Raw genomic sequence first — 16,545 nt, 5'->3', positions numbered from 1 at the left:
TCCAAACAGGCGACAGACTCCGTGAGCGTATGCTGAATCTGTGTAGATATTAGCAGAGGAGTCTTTAGCAAGTTCACATGCCGCAGTAAGTCCGTATAGTTCAGCTAATTGTGCAGAGCAAGGTTGTAAACACTGTTCAGCTTTTATAGTTACAAACGTCCCTTCCTGCCGTTCCACCACGGCGTAGCCTGCATGAGTTCCCATGTGGTCTCGAAAGCATGACCCATCCACATAATACGTGACCTGTGCATCATTCAACGGCTCAGATTCCAAGTCCGGTCTCAGTTTTGTGTACCTTGTGGTCTCAGCGACGCACTCGTGTGTATCACCTTCGAAATCAAAAGGTAACATATTAGCAGGATTTGTGGTCTCACACCTCTTAATCGTTACATCTGGATAGGTGAGCAGTGGTAGGTACTGAAGGCAACGTGCTGGTGTTAAAACAAGTTTACTGTGATTGATCAACTCTGTGATTTTATGATGGGTAAAAATAACCACAGGATATGATTTAGTTATTGCAGACGCCTTTTCATACGCCATGTGTACTGCTGCGAGACCCTGGTAGCACGGGGGCCACCCTCTTGCTACGTCGTCCAGTTTTGTACTGTAATAAGCGATGGGTTGTTTCTTTCCACCAGAACATGAATCCTGTGTCAATACAGCCGTTGCATACATGTTGCATCTGTTTGAAACGTAAAGATAGAAAGGTTTATCATATTCCGGCATTTTTAAGGCTGGGGCACTCTGCAGTTCCTGCTTAAGCACATCAAAAGCCAACAGTGCTTCCGTGGTCCACTCCAAAGATCCCCTCAAAGTCCTATCTTCAGAAGACTTCAGGAGATCCCTGAGTGGTGCCGTTTTTACTGCATAATCCTCCAACCACTCCGCACTGAATCCTGTGATACCTAAAAAGGTCATTAGTTGCGCGCAAGTCTGTGGACGCGGTGCTTGACTTATGCCTTTGAGGTGGTCAGGAGACAGGGCTATAGTTCCATGGGAAATTACTCTACCGAGGAACTCCACTTGAGACTGACAGAACTGCAGCTTTATTCGAGAAGCTTTGTGTCCACATTCTGCTAGTATCTGCAGCACCTTGATCGAGTCGCGCTGACAATCTTCAATGGAGTCTGAGCAAATCAAAATGTCATCTACATACCGGATTAGGACCCCGCTCAAACCCAGCTCCTGTAGATCCTGACTCACCACACGATCAAACCACGCGGGGCTGCTTGTCAGTCCCTGGGGCATTCTGGCGTAGCTGTATTGTCGACCTCTAAAGGTAAACGAAAACAGATATCGTGACTCTTCTGCCAGAGGGATACTGAAAAATGCTGAACAAAGATCCACTACTGTGAAAAACTTAGCTTTAGCAGGGATGGCATTCAACAGTGTGTGTGGATTGGAGAAGTCTGCAGCGACATCTTCCAGGATGGCATTGATTGCCCTTAGATCATGGACCAGTCGGTACTTTGATTTATCTGCTTTTAGGACAGCAAGAATCGGGGTGTTACAAGGACTAGAAATCTCAATCAACACTCCTGGTTTTAACAACCCATCAATTAGGATTCCAATCCCTTCTTCATCTGCGGGATTAAGTTTGTATTGTGGCCGCCAGGGTAACACTGTACCTGGTTTTAATTTGACAGTAACTGGGCTGGCTGAAACTGCCAGTCCCACATCCGTCTCATGTCTGGACCACAGTTGGTCTGGAACCTGTGTCAACACATCAGTTACCATACCATTGTTAAATCCAAGGGGGTTGGTCTTACACGCCATCATTATATTTTTTCCTGGGAGTACCACCATCTGAGGTGTTGCTTGTATAGATAGATCACACCTAATCCTTAGCATTGATCCATCATCTGAAAGAGAAATTAACGGGTTCTCTGTACTGTTCCATGTCAAGTGCTCTGCGGTTCTTACCATTGGACCGAGGTCCCTGGAATGGTATCCTGGGTTTACCAACAGTGTAATGTGTGGTAAGGATTGAGTAACACAGTACCATTTATCAATAAAAGTATTGTGGTTTACCTTTAATGCTGCGCCTTGGCCTCCAATCAGGATATATGGAGCCTTCAATTCAACCTTTACACCCTCCGTCTCCTTTTCCCACCTATCCTGAAAGGTTGGGCTGGCTGATGGATCAAAAAACATTGTACAGTGAGGAGGTAAGATTGGAGGAAAACCTCTCGGTGCCTGGGCCCTTACGCATGTTTCCCATTTTTCCAACACTGAACCCACGGGTCCCTCCATGTTTCCCAACCAATAAACAATTGCTGGTTCTGCTTGAGCAGTCATTTGTAAATCCAATCCAATATTTTCCACGTATATTCCCGAAGGGGAGCATAAAATTTTGAGCCCAAGTTTACAAAGTGCATCTCGTCCTAATAAATTGACGGGTGTTTGGTCTGAAACCAAAATGGGTATTTTAATTTCATCATTTCCTACTTTCATTTTAACGGGAGCAGTAATGGGAACCAATTGACTTTTTCCCGAGAATCCTACTGTCTTGACAAAGTTATCTGACAGGGGAAGGTTCTTGGCGAGGTGTTCCTGTATGCATGAGTGAGTAGCTCCCGTGTCGATCATCATAGAAACCTGTTGATCCCCAACTTTCACATTTATCATGGGGTCAGTGCGTGTGTGTAGGATCAACGGGTACGAACCTTCGCCCATAGGATTCCCGGGACCCCCCTAAAACTGAGAGGGTCTTGGCCGAGTGCCACCCAGGGCCCCACCTCCACCTCTTCTGGGGACAACTCCGTTTCTTCCAGGACCACCTGCCGAGAGGGGCATAAACCGTGGGCAAGCCTTAGCAAAATGTCCAAACATTCCACAATACCAGCAGCGGAGGGATCCCTGCCACGCCCCAGACGAGGGAGTACCAAGCCTTGAGTATGAAGGGCGGAATGGCTGGGGACCACTGGGGGCCTGTGTTGACTCAGGAACTCCAGCAGTCTGACCCGCACCTGGATCTGTGAACACAACAGCTTGAGTCTTTTCTTTCAGCTTGCCTTGCAAATCATTTAGTTGCATCTGAGTCAGTTTCCTTTGAATCTGGAGGTCCTGTTCAGAAGTCTTGCTTAGATCTCTTCTGTATCGCATTACTGCATGAATCACATGATCACGGAACAGCTGCGAGGACATGGACGCCAGGCCAACAACGTCCTCCAGGCGCCGGGTGACTTCCTTTGGCATCGATGTGATCACTGCATTTCTGAAAAGAGTGAGCAAAACAGGGTCATTTTCCACATCTTTTTCAGTCTCTAGGCGCCATCTTTTCAACTGTATGTCGATGTATGCTGCTGGATTCTGGTCATCTTTCAGAGGTTCCCCTTTTAAAGCATCAACATCAATTTTATTAGGGTACTTGGTGCGTATTCCTTTCCAAATCACCCCTTTATAGGCAGCCAGTTCTGTTCCATCTGCCCTTTCACTCAAAATCCAGTCCAGTTCATTGTCTTTGAAAAACTGTTGCATCTTAGACAACCCCAAAACCTGCGTGAGGACAGCCTTGATGTCGCCCAGTGAGAGTAGTGTTCCGGCCGTGTTTGATTCAAAAGCTTTAACCCATTTGCCCCCTCCTGCGGTGATCTGTGGGAGCCCGGAGACCAAACCTGTCAAGTCCCGAGCTGGCCAAGGGTGATAATCGGCCCTCGTTCCCCTAATCAGAATTGGGAATTCTCCACCTGTGAATCTATCAGGAGGTCTAATATTTGGCCTATATCTTAAGTCATACTCATCCCTGGAGACCCCTGTGGACGCGCCGGGCTTTTGCAGGCACGCAGGCATGGAAGTCCCACCCCCCGAGGTCGCCCCCTCCACCTCCTCATTTAAGTCATCTATTTCCTGTTCCATCTCAACTATCTGGCTCCGTCCCAACTCACGATGTAAATCTTGTTGACGGGGCCCTAAGTTTAACCAAAAACTGTCCTCAGCCTTGCCCTTTCGAACCAATTCGGTTCGATCTTGATAACAATTAATAATTCCAGACTGACGTCGCTGCGTGCTACAATGTTTTGGGATTGTCATGTGGGGAGGAGTTTCCTGCCTTTGGGGAGAATGGGCAGAGGTTGAATGCCTCCCTACCTGTGGCTGTGTCTCTGTTGTGCCCCGTGGCGAACTTCCCTGTTTGGAATTAGGTGTGTCCGGTTGGGCCAATGCATCCGTGGAAGCCAGCCCTAAAGCAGCAGTTGACCTGCTTTGGATATTACTTACATTTCCCGTTGTGCCAGCGTTAGTTGGTACCCCTGGAAGGCTTTGCTGGTCATCAAGATTAAAGTTTCCATCTATCTTTATTGTTCCTGTTAAGTTTGGGAAGAGTTCAGCATCAGTAAGGTTTTCAGTTTCCCCAGGATTATCTGTAAAAGACACAATTGTTTTGACATTTCTTTTAATTGGCTTGCTGATTCTAAATAAGTTTAAAATTTCCAACTCAAGCTCTCGCTTCTTTTGTCGTTTCTTAGAATTATTTCCAGCTTTGTAATCCTCAATGCGATGTTGCATCAATTCACAAATATTTCTATCGAAGGTTCCTGTAGCAGGCCACGGGTCTTTAAAGTTTTTTGTTCTTTTATGCCATTTCTGGGACATGTGTTGAACCTCTTTCATCCTGCGGGGGTAACAGATACAAACAATAGCTTCGGGCGTACTCATCATTATCCTATTCAGTCAACCCTGCTTTAATACAATATGATAATCATGCAACTCAAATGGAATCCACTTGGGTGTGCTGCAACTCCGTGTCCTGTTTCTTGGTGTCAACCCAATGGGAGGAGTCGTGTTCTGTTGGAAGGAAACCAAAGGAGTTCAGCGGTTTTATTTTAACAGGCGTAAGAATAGAACAGCTACATCCTTGTAGCTGCACAAGAGAAGAGCACTATTTTATTTTTGTCAGTGCTTGTGTCTATGCGCGTCAGCAAGTAGCTTAGTGTCAGATTTCACCAGACCACTATCTTGTGAGTTGGGTGAACGAGTCAATCTATGCACTTCAGTTCATGCTATATCTCTTCACAACACCATGCATTTTACTGCAAACAGAGGCCTCTCTACATGCTCATGCACAAGTTTTTTCCAGTATCCTCAGCAGCTGCTTCAATCTCCAATTACACTCGAGGCGAGTGACACACACACTCGTCTCAAGTTTCGCTCAGACGCGCCTTACACACACACTTGGCGGTTTACACACACTGTCAGCTCACCAGTCATACATTCCTATCCATTGCATCACATACTATGCTCTTACACCCACACACACAGAGAAGTCATCAGCTGTCATATTACCCTTAGTAAGAAGGGAAGTAACAGTCAACAAACAGTTTAAAACTTTTCCCTTATTTTTTCCCACAGAAGTCACAAGTTTACTTTCAGTGAGAGGGGTAAGGCAGTCAAAGGACAGTTACACACTCAGTCAGTCACACATTTCTGTCCGGTGCATCACACACTATCCGCTTCATACACACACTTCAACAGCTGAACAAATCACCATTAGTCAGAGGGGAATTAAACAGTCAAAACCAGTTTAAAAGTCACAAGTTCGCTCTCAGTGAGCAGTCAAAAGAAGGGATATGTCAACAGTCAGTTTATAAAACATTTTTTCTTTATTATTTAATGTTGCAACAAGGTTTTTTTTTTTTTTTTCACAGCTGTACTGCGCTAAGCCCCTTTTACGCAGATTTCCCGGGTTTACAGAGCTATAATCCTTCACTACTGGCTCTGTTTAATTTGGGATCAGATATTTGATCGATCTTTGCACCCTTTTTTCTCATGATCCTAGTCATAAGCTACTCAAACCCACTTAAACTGACTCCCTATAAGACCAGCCTATAGCTCGCAATCTTATGAGCCCTGTATTTAACTCTTTACTAAATTTGAACTCGAAACGGATCGATCGGTGCCTTCACATCACTTCACTTTTTACTTTACACTTTCACTACTTAATTTTTGGTGCCAATTTACTTCTTTCGCCGCTATACTGACCCTCCTCTCAAAGTTCCCGGGCGACCGCGTCCAGTAACGCCGAGGTTTTGATAGGGCCCTGAAATATTTCCCAATACCTCCTTAAAACTGACCCCCCTCCCACTAATTGGTGAGGTCCTCATAAACTACTTAATCTCTCCTTAAACTGAGCCCCCTCCCACTAATTGGTGAGCCCCTCATAAACTACTTAATATCTCCTTAAAACTGAGCCCCCTCCCACTAATTGGTGAGCCCCTCATAAACTACTTAATCTCTCCTTATCTGACCTACCTATCGGCTATTCCGACAAGGCCCTGTGTAATTCTACCCCGTATCGCCTTATTCTGACCTCCCTCCCAGACTACTTTCTGGTGAGGCCCTGTCTTCACAAAACTACTTTATTTGTGTGCACACAAATTTATCTGTCAGCAGAGTCACAGCAGCTGTATAACTAAGTTCAACTTGTAGCCAGGACGGGCCCCCCCCGACTCACCCTACCCAGAAGGATTTAAAATGGGGCTTACCTTCTTAAGCGGTGAGTCAAAGCGGCCCACACGTCCGGCCCCAGCGGTTAACTGGCTGGCTCGCCAAATGTCGTCGATAAATTCTTTATAAAAAGGGCTTGCTGATATTAAGAGTCTGCAGACAGAGGTCTTAATGATCTTCCTTTATTCGGCCGAACAGGGGGACACCCCTTCAGGATCAAAGACCACGTACACTCATTTCTCCAAGCTTATATAGTTTCCCTGACTCTATTTTTGTATACACACACACAGCCTTTTAGGGCTGACTGGTTGACATCATTTTGATATCATGTTATAATGTCATACTATTAATATTCTGCTTACCAAGGACAGTACACCTGTTGTTTTCCATTACAACTCTGATACATTAATACTTCCACAGATTGACAGGTTGACTGCAGCAGGACCTTCATCGGTTGCTGTGGATGATGATGATGATGATGATGATCATGATGATGAATATGACGATAATGATGATGATGATGATGATGGTGATGATGATGATGATCATGATGATGAATATGACGATAATGATGATGATGATGATAATGATGATGGTGATGATGATGATGATGATGATAATGGTAAGCTGCACTACTCTAAATCACTGATCTCCTGCTATGAGTAAAGAGTCCCAGTAAACCCAGTAAGTTTGGTCCATACGAGCAAATTAGGGGTGAACATGCTAACAATTAGCAGTGAATACGCTAGTTGTTTACAAATAAAACAGCTGTTTTATTACCTGGTTAACTGGTTTAGTTCACTGGTTAACTGGTTCAGTTTACTGGTTAACTGGTTTAGTTCACTGGTTAACTGGTTGTGTTTACTGGTTAACTGGTTTAGTTCACTGGTTAACTGGTTTAGTTCACTGGTTAACTGGTTGTGTTTACTGGTTAACTGGTTTAGTTCACTGGTTAAAACAGCAAATCTTAAATTTAGCTCTTTAACGTCTTTCTGAACTAAACCATCTCATTGAAAGTGAAAACATTTTCTAACGTCATTCATCAACATTAACAGCGAGTCAGCTAATGTCAGATTTTCTTTACCAGCCTTTCTGTTATTGGTTGTGGGACAGTCGGACACTTTTGGGTCAAAATATGTCACAGGCAGCTTCTGTGTTGGTGTTTATGGACACTAAATGTCATGATACAGGTGATGTTATCCTGCTGTGTATTGGTGCCTGACACACCTCCACCAGGACCTTTGGACAGGTGTGCTATGACACCTCACTGAACACCTCAGTGGGCCTACGTAGGTCCTCAGCTGGGGACCACCAGTCATCGCTCCTTTAGCCCCAGTATGTCTACTGATGGTGGAGCCATGGCAGGGATCTCTCCCTGCTACCCCTGCTGAAGCCCTAGGTGTTGTTCAGCTCCCACCCCTTATGCTTCCTCCTTTACCACAGCCAGAAGCTCCCTTTCTCTGCCTCCTCAGCCAGCTCTTTCATGACTTTCTGATGCCCCACCCTTTTGCATCCCTTGTCGTGGAGTAGGTGAGCAGTTGAGGAACCAACAAAGCCTCTGCACCCCACTTCCACAGGGCATGTAAAAGCTTTCCAGCCAGCCTCCCTGCACTCCGCCATACTTGGATTGCTTCTGCTCGTTAGCAGCCTCCAGCTCCCTTTCCCATGGGACAATGAGCTCGACCAGAAGGACTGTCTTGTAAGCCTCTGACCACATGACCAAGTCTGGCCAGAGTGATGTTTCCACAATCTCCCTGAAGAAGTGGAGCTGATTCCCCACGTCGACCCTCATGGCCCACGTACTGCCCAGTGAGAGGAGAAAATAACCAGAAAATCCAAAAATTCTGGACCTGACTGCATCATTATGATAAAAAGAAAAAAAATCTCCATTCAATCTTTAGTTAAACGTGGTTGAGATAACAGAGAAGAGAAGAGCAGCAGCAGACACAGAGACAGTTTCTACACTTTAACTGGAAGCAGGTTTCATCTCATCCATCATTTCTTCTGTCTAAGTTTATTCTGCATTCATTCTTCTCTCATGTTTTTATTATGTTTTCTGCTGTAGGAAATATCAGAAATGGAATAAAGGAACAAGTAATTATATTTTTGGAGTGATCCAAAAATGTAATGTAACATTAAATGTCGGTATTTTTATAGGTAAACCTGCGAGTCGTGTTACCTCATGCTCATGAAGAGGGCCTGGACTTTTGTCCTCAGCATTAGCTTCCATGGGTCCAGCACTGCATTGTACAGCTGGCTTTTATTCTGATTATTTAAATTAAGGCAGTTTTACTTAGTTTGTGTGTTATGAATTTATTGTATTTGTTTTATTTCCAGTGGTCTGAGACCTTGGGGTGGTGGTGCCTCCTTGGTGTCGGCTCTCTTTTTAGTGTGACACTCCGTCTTCTGCATGCTTATTACATGTGCCTGTGCTGGTTGGTAGTGTGCATGTTTGGTATGTGTGCTAGCGGTGGCCCTTCACTGGGTTCCCTCACATTGTTTCAGCCCACCTGCCCCCTGTAAGCCTCAGCTCTTATTTTTATGTATTTTATTTAATAAAGGTTGTTTTCATTTTAATTGGATCCTTGTTTCATACCTCATTAGTGTAACGAACTTGAATGCCTTACGTTGAGTAAAGTTGATAATCTCTGAGTGAAAGTACCAGAGTGGTGTTGTTGAATTTTATTTTGACTGAAGTTTACCTACTCCCACTGTCTCGCCACATATAAATGAAAGATTGTGATTGAGTGAATGATATTTTTAAAGACTCATCGCATCGATAAAAAGTCATCTTAGACCTCAACAGCAGCAACACTCAACACAGCAACACAGAATATTTTCTCAAACATGGAATCCTTTAAAAAGTGAAAGGAGACACAGAAAGGTGAGAAAGAATAACACTGATGGATTTGCTCCGATGATCACAGTACTGGTATCTTTACTCTAGAAAAACAGTAGAATCATGTACTTTATACAGTACTTAGAGGAAACCATGGCAGGCTTCCAAAAATGTATCCTATAAAACAGTGGTTCTCTTTTTGAGCTACAAACCACAAGATAACATATGCTGGTGTTCATGACCCCCCACCCCTACACGATGACTTATGCTGGGCTCACATCAGAAGGACTCTAGAAAACTACCAGCTCACACCTGAGGGGTATTCCACGAAGCTGGATTAACGGAAAGCCTGGTTTATCTTGATAAGTCTGGTCCATTTAAGCCAGATTTCCGTTTCATAAATGTGGCTTATTTGAATGTCCACTGAGTAACCATGGTAACTGATGCACCAGAACCAGCCTGCTCGGGGACAGGCTAACGTTCAAGCTTAGCTTAGCTGTGTCTCAAAGGTCTGATACAGACTCCCTAAAGAAAGTTCCACCTGGTAGAATGCTGCGTTCTCGCCTTCATTCTGGTATAAAAGTAAAAAAAACCACTTGTTATCATATTACTACTTTGTCTTGAAAAATCAATAAATCTGTCAGCACCAATGTAACTAAAGAAAAGTAACTATACCACTTCTGAACATGAAATTAAATGAAAAAGAACATGGTATTCATTTAAACTAATTAATACCTTATTAAACACCCTCCCCAATTACACTAAAACTCAGCCTCCACTGCCTCTGGTTGGCTAACAGTAAAACTGGGATCAGCTGAGCCCCGTCCATACAAGCCGAGGGTATTTACAGAGAGACAGAGAAAGAGAAAGCTAATCTAAAGAGATGGACAGATAAGATATAGATAGATAGAGACAGAGTTCCTTTTTGGTTACCATGGCTTGGTCTTTTATTGATGTCCCTGCAGAGAGCACACGCTTAATTCAAAGTTCATTCTGGCCACCATCCCTACTGATTTTCAGGGGAAGGACCCCCACCAGTAGCAGTGGTCTCTGACGTTGTTTTGGTAGCTACAGAGCAACATATTTACAGCTCAACACGTTTCGAACAAACACATTTCTTCAAAGATACCTCCCACTCTGAAATATGTTCTTTTACTTTCACCTGCTGCAGGTACGATTTTCACTGTTAAGATTGCTGCTGTTGAAATGCAAAAGTGCAGAATTAATGTAGGTCGCACACATGTGTGCACGCACAAGCACAAGCACACAGACACACACACAATGATAACAAAGGTGATGCATATTAATTATTGGATTATTAATAAATTGAACAGGGCCAGTACATACAGAGATAATTTATCTGTAAACAGGTTTATAACAAGAGGAGACCATAAATAAATGAGGACAGTAAAATCAACAACTGACAGCAGTGACGTGCAGTCAGAAGAGGCGTCATGATAAAAAAGAAAATAAAGAAAGTACATAAATAAACATAAAATAAATATTAATATTTTCCACTGATTTTTGTTAAAAATGTATTTTCAGTATGACTACGCAAAAATCGCTAAATTTCTGAGGATTTCCTGATCAAATCCAGGGCAATCGTATCGTAGAATAAAGTAGAGAGAAAAGTCAGCAGGTGAGACAGGCAGTACTCTTCCTCACCTCAAGGGGGCATAGTTGCATGCTGTTGGATGAATAGTGAAATAAGATGCTCTTTTCGGTTCCTACAATTTGGCTCCTTTGCATCTCCACCAGGTGTTACTCGTCAGCATCTGGAGGGATGAATGAGTTTCTATTCTTCTCTCATTTGTTGCTGTGTGGCGCTCCAGCTGCATCGAGGCTGACAGAAAGAGGCTGCAGAGGGCGGTAAACACAGCAGAAGATCATCGGCTGCCCTCTGCAGCCTCCATGTCTGACATCCATAACTTCCATTGTCTCAAGAGGGCCAGAAACATCATGAAGGACTTCACTCACCCCAGTTTTCACCTCTTTGTCCTGTTGTCCTCTGGCAGGCACTACAGGTCCATACGGTCCAGAACAAACAGACTCAGAGAAAGCTTCTTTCCCAAAGCTGTTACCGTACTGAGCTCAAACCTGCACTAATGTCATGTACTGATGCTCCTGCGCTGATCACTTTCTAGATAACTAAACATGACTAAACTAATCGGCACTGAAATATTAAACATGTTCAATGTTCCCAATTGTCGGCTATGACCCGTTTCAGAGCGGATTATCGGGACAAATCGGTTTGTAACAAACCACAGACCGAATGATGATTGGACAGAAAAATCTCACGGTAATCGGGCGTTTGCCGTCCGAGGTTGGGAAGAGGCAAAATCGAGACAAAAACAGCCCAAAAGTCGTTATGTGTGTATCAGGCTTCAGACGGCAGTAATAATAACACCAACAAGGTGTAATAACACCAACTAGGTGTAATAATACCAACTAGGTGTAATAATACCAACTAGGTGTAATAACACCAACTAGGTGTAATAACACCAACTAGGTGTAATAATACCAACTAGGTGTAATAACACCAACTAGGTGTAATAACAACAACTAGGTGTAATAACACCAACTAGGTGTAATAATACCAACTAGGTGTAATAATACCAACTAGGTGTAATAACAACAACTAGGTGTAATAACACCAACTAGGTGTAATAATACCAACTAGGTGTAATAATACCAACTAGGTGTAATAACACCAACTAGGTGTAATAATACCAACTAGGTGTAATAACACCAACTAGGTGTAATAACACCAACTAGCTGTAATAATACCAACTAGGTGTAATAATACCAACTAGGTGTAATAACACCAACTAGGTGTAATAATACCAACTAGGTGTAATAACACCAACTAAGTCTAATAACACCAACTAGGTGAAATAATACCTACTAGGTGAAATAACACCAAATAGGTGTAATAACACCAACTAGGTGTAATAATACCAACTAGGTGTAATAACACCAACTAGGTGTAATAACACCAACTAAGTGTAATAACACCAACTAGGTGTAATAATACCAACTAGGTGTAATAATACCAACTAGGTGTAATAACACCAACTAGGTGTAATAACACCAACTAAGTGTAATAACACCAACTAGGTGTAATAATACCAACTAGGTGTAATAATACCAACTAGGTGTAATAACACCAACTAGGTGTAATAACACCAACTAGGTGTAATAATACCAACTAGGTGTAATAATACCAACTAGGTGTAATAACACCAACTAGGTGTAATAACACCAACTAGGTGTAATAATACCAACTAGGTGTAATAATACCAACTAGGTGTAATAACACCAACTAAGTGTAATAACACCAACTAGGTGTAATAATACTAACTAGGTGTAATAATACCAACTAGGTGTAATAACACCAACTAGGTGTAATAATACCAACTAGGTGTAATAACACCTACTCATACATGTGTAATCCATTCATTTTGAGTCTTATAGCTGCTATTTATGTCTCTTTATTTACACCTTAAAAAAAATAAAAAACAGAGAAAAAAAAAAAAAATTACTACTATGTGTGCACATTTACGGAGCTGCTTTTAAATCTTATTGTACTCTAAAATGACAATAAAGGCTTTATATTCTATTCTATTCTGTTCTATTCTGTTCTATTCTATTCTATTCTTGTTAGATCATTATACTGTAAAACATAAATGATCCACAGCAGATATTTACTTCTTAATAACCATCCGCTCTTCCTTCTGGACGGTCCACCTACAACGTTTCGTCACCGGTTCTTGTTTGTCTTTTTTAGTCTTTTTCTTTTTTCCATTTTTGTCGTTATTCTGTCAGGATTCCTGTTTCTGCTTTTGTCAGAGCTCATATTCGTTGTTGAGTGTGTTACGTCACTGCAACTTGTGTTAATTTCAAGCATGTTTGATATTGTCGCAGACCCAAGACTAGGAAAAGACCGACATGAAATATCGCAGATTATCAGCTTAAACCTAACAATCGAGATGACGGGAGCGTGCTGTGACTCCGGTAAGACTCCTAGATTTACTGTGGACTTTCAGTTTTTAGTCTGCGACTATGAAAGTGGTTTGGTGTAAGCCCAGCTTTACTGATTAATTATGTGATCATCTTGCAGCATTCTCTAAATGTAAGGCTGGAAAACTGAATCTCCATAAATAAGGAGGATAAAGTGGTTTTTGGTGGTTCACCGCTGTGACGAGGAACCTGCATGCCCAAAATCATCTTCTCTCATGGAGATAATGTGAAATTCAGATGTTTAATGTGTACTAACTTTGTTGTTTATGCGTTAATGTGTCAAACAATTAAGATGCTCATTTCAAAGCTTCATCTTTTGATTAATGGTTTAATAAAGACAACAATGACTAGAAGTGGTTCTGGGTGCAGCCATCTTTGAACGTGGACTCTTCGGGTCCTCTGAAACTGACAAGTTTCCGTTCAGAAAACCGAGATCACTTCATCATTTCCTCAGAGATCCGAGACAACTGGAAAGCACGATTAACCTTCCTGTTGTGTTTGGGTCAAATCTGACCGATTTACAACTTAAAACACTCATAAACATCGTGTTTTACATCTGATTGCCTCAAGGCCTCATGACATCCTCCACACTATGCACTTGAACATATAAAAGTGATGATCATGATGATCTGGATAAAAGTGCTATATAAGTACAGACCATTTACAAGGTCTTTTGTTGGTACACATCTCTTTCTCACGCTTATGTGCCGATCCTCACACGTGAACCAACTTCCTGATGAAACCATGTATCATATCTCCACACAGACTAGACAGGTGTCTGTTATGTGAACCCGTCTCTTTGCCACACTTTGTGCCTATTCCCCACGTGAACCACAACTTTCAGACTAATCAATGTATCATCTTCACACAGACCCCATATATATAGCTTGATGTTTGTCTTGCACTCCTTTTACTCTGAGCATAATGAGCAGCCGACTGACCAAGCGGTTCTCTGTTAAAAAGGTTCTGGTCCAGATTTTTGCACATGATGAAGAGGGCACTGAAACCGGACCAGAGATAGAGGAGAATGTGTCGGAAGTGGAAGAAAACACAGATTTTGATTCAGATCTTGAAGCATATTTCCTAACCTCCTTGATCAGTCTCTTATCAACTTGGTCCACTGTGTGTGGATTTTAAAAAATGGTGGTTGCAAATTCAGCGAGAAGTAAAGAAAACAGCTTAAAATACTAAAAATGTTTCAGGCAACCAAAAGTTTGTCATGATCCAAAGAGCAGGTAGAACCCAAAATCCCAGAGTTCATGCAGGTGAACTTATTTTCAGGGTGTTATAAGAAACAAACCAAAAGCAAAGCAACAGAAGGATTTTTAGAAACTAACTGGAAAGACAAACCAGATTCAGGGTAACACAGGACTGACTGTAAAAGATAAAAGACAGACTGACTGGAAAACTACAGAGAATCCAGTGATGGTGATGAGCGACACACTGGACCACAGAAAGAACAATGAACTGGAAAGAACAATAGAAACCAAGGAGTAAATATACAATAAAGGAGCAATAATCAGTCAAGGAGCAGGTGCAGTGATCAGTAAATGAAGACCAGGTGTGTAGAGAACAGGAAGGAAAGAGAACAGAAACACAAGAGGATGAACTCTACTAAAGAAGACAGGAAATTAGCAGTAGCTAGGCTAATGATATAAAGGTGACACAAATAATAGAAACTGCTGCAGTTTTCACATTGTTTAGAAGCATAAGTGGAGACGTTTATTCACAAATATCCCACTGGTCACACCATTTATCATTAATCATTTACACACTGTTAAAATACTCACCAAGTGTTCTCAGAGAACAACGTCAGCACCGTTAGCTGTTAGCTGTTAGCTGTTAGCTGTTAGCTGTTAGCTGTTAGCTGTTCTTTAGTTGTGATACAGATTAGGAAACCAGTATTTACTGGACAGCTAATAGTCAGATAGAAATTAGTTTTGCAGGTATTTAATCAAAAAGCAAAGTATCCGATCAAACCCATGCTGACCTGATGGTGGCGCTAGATGAAATTTCAGAGAATCACCAAAGTTATTCCAGTTCATCCTGAGGGGAACATGAACGTCTGAACCAGACAATCCATCCAATAGTTGTTGAGATATTTCAGTCTGAACCACAAACGTCCACCTGATGGTGGCGCTGGAATAAAAAGTCAGAATCAACAAAGTCCCTTCATGAAGTTAATCCTCTGGGGACCAAGAATGTCTGTTAAAGGTTTCATGTCAATCCATCCCTCCATCCTTTAGTCCAGATCCAGTCCATCTGGACTAAAGTAGTGGACTGACCAACAGACTGACATTAACATCAGAGCCATGCTGCTAGTGTGGCTAAAAGAGAAGAGAAGAAGAGACAGTCATGTTGATATGAACATTAGAGAAACACATCATGGAGCTGAAATATGATCCTGCTTCATCATTTGAACTCCTTCACCTCAGCTGACACGTTCACCAGCGAGCAGGTTTTTGTACCAGTCTTTCTCACTGTGTGGAGGAAGGTGGTACGCCATCTTTGGTTCTGGGACTAAACTGTATGTAAGAGGTAAGAACAAACATTTCTTTTCCTTCACTTGTTTTCTTGTAGAAGTTAAAATGTGTTTAAAGTCAGTTTCTGCTGCTTCAGGCTTTACATGTTAGTTTTTTCATCATTGGTAGAGAATTCATCATGCAGCCATTGTTACAGAAGAAAAGCTCAATAATTCCTGAAAACATGTTCAAATCTCACTGAACAACACTCAATATTAGAATAAATACACTGAAGCAAAAAAATAAATCTACAATCTGCTGATTTTTAATCAAGGATTTAAAATTTAAAAATGATCTGAAAATGTCTGTAAATGTTTTAGAGAACATATTTAATTCTTTTAACTTGTAAACTAAAAACTGTATGCTTTAGTAAATATTTGTTCATTAATTCAGTAAAATTTTGTGTACGACTTGTTTTTTTTAAAGAAAACGTAAACATGAAAGATGAATTTACATTTTAATTAATATGTTATCATTTAGGTTATTTAAACAATAATTAGCAGCCATTGAATACAATAATTTTTTAATTATAACTTTTAATTTAAAAGATAGTGAGAGGATAAAAGAAAAATAAACTGAAAGATTTTGCTTTGTTTTCATTGATTGGACTAACTGGTGGTAAAAACTAAATGTTTTCATTATTTTATTAAATAAAATGAAAGAAATTTCCTCGGCAGAAACATATTTATTACATGTTTCATTAAACATTTTCATGTGTAG

The 16,545-nt window shown here is 41.6% G+C and overlaps 1 long non-coding RNA gene across 1 annotated transcript; it reads right to left on the bottom strand.

Annotated features, from left to right (window-relative positions):
• Positions 1–3,154: 3,154 nt before the first annotated feature.
• LOC121645220 lies at positions 3,155–15,764 on the bottom strand. Its single transcript, XR_006011390.1, has 3 exons — positions 15,294–15,764; positions 4,219–4,361; positions 3,155–3,217 (listed from the first exon to the last, which is right to left on the bottom strand). It is a non-coding gene; the product is annotated as an uncharacterized LOC121645220 (long non-coding RNA).
• Positions 15,765–16,545: the final 781 nt, after the last annotated feature.

The sequence above is a fragment of the Melanotaenia boesemani genome, chromosome 8, assembly GCF_017639745.1.
Source record: "Melanotaenia boesemani isolate fMelBoe1 chromosome 8, fMelBoe1.pri, whole genome shotgun sequence".
Taxonomy (NCBI): Eukaryota; Metazoa; Chordata; class Actinopteri; order Atheriniformes; family Melanotaeniidae; genus Melanotaenia; species Melanotaenia boesemani.
This window is presented reverse-complemented; position numbering and strand designations above follow the sequence as displayed.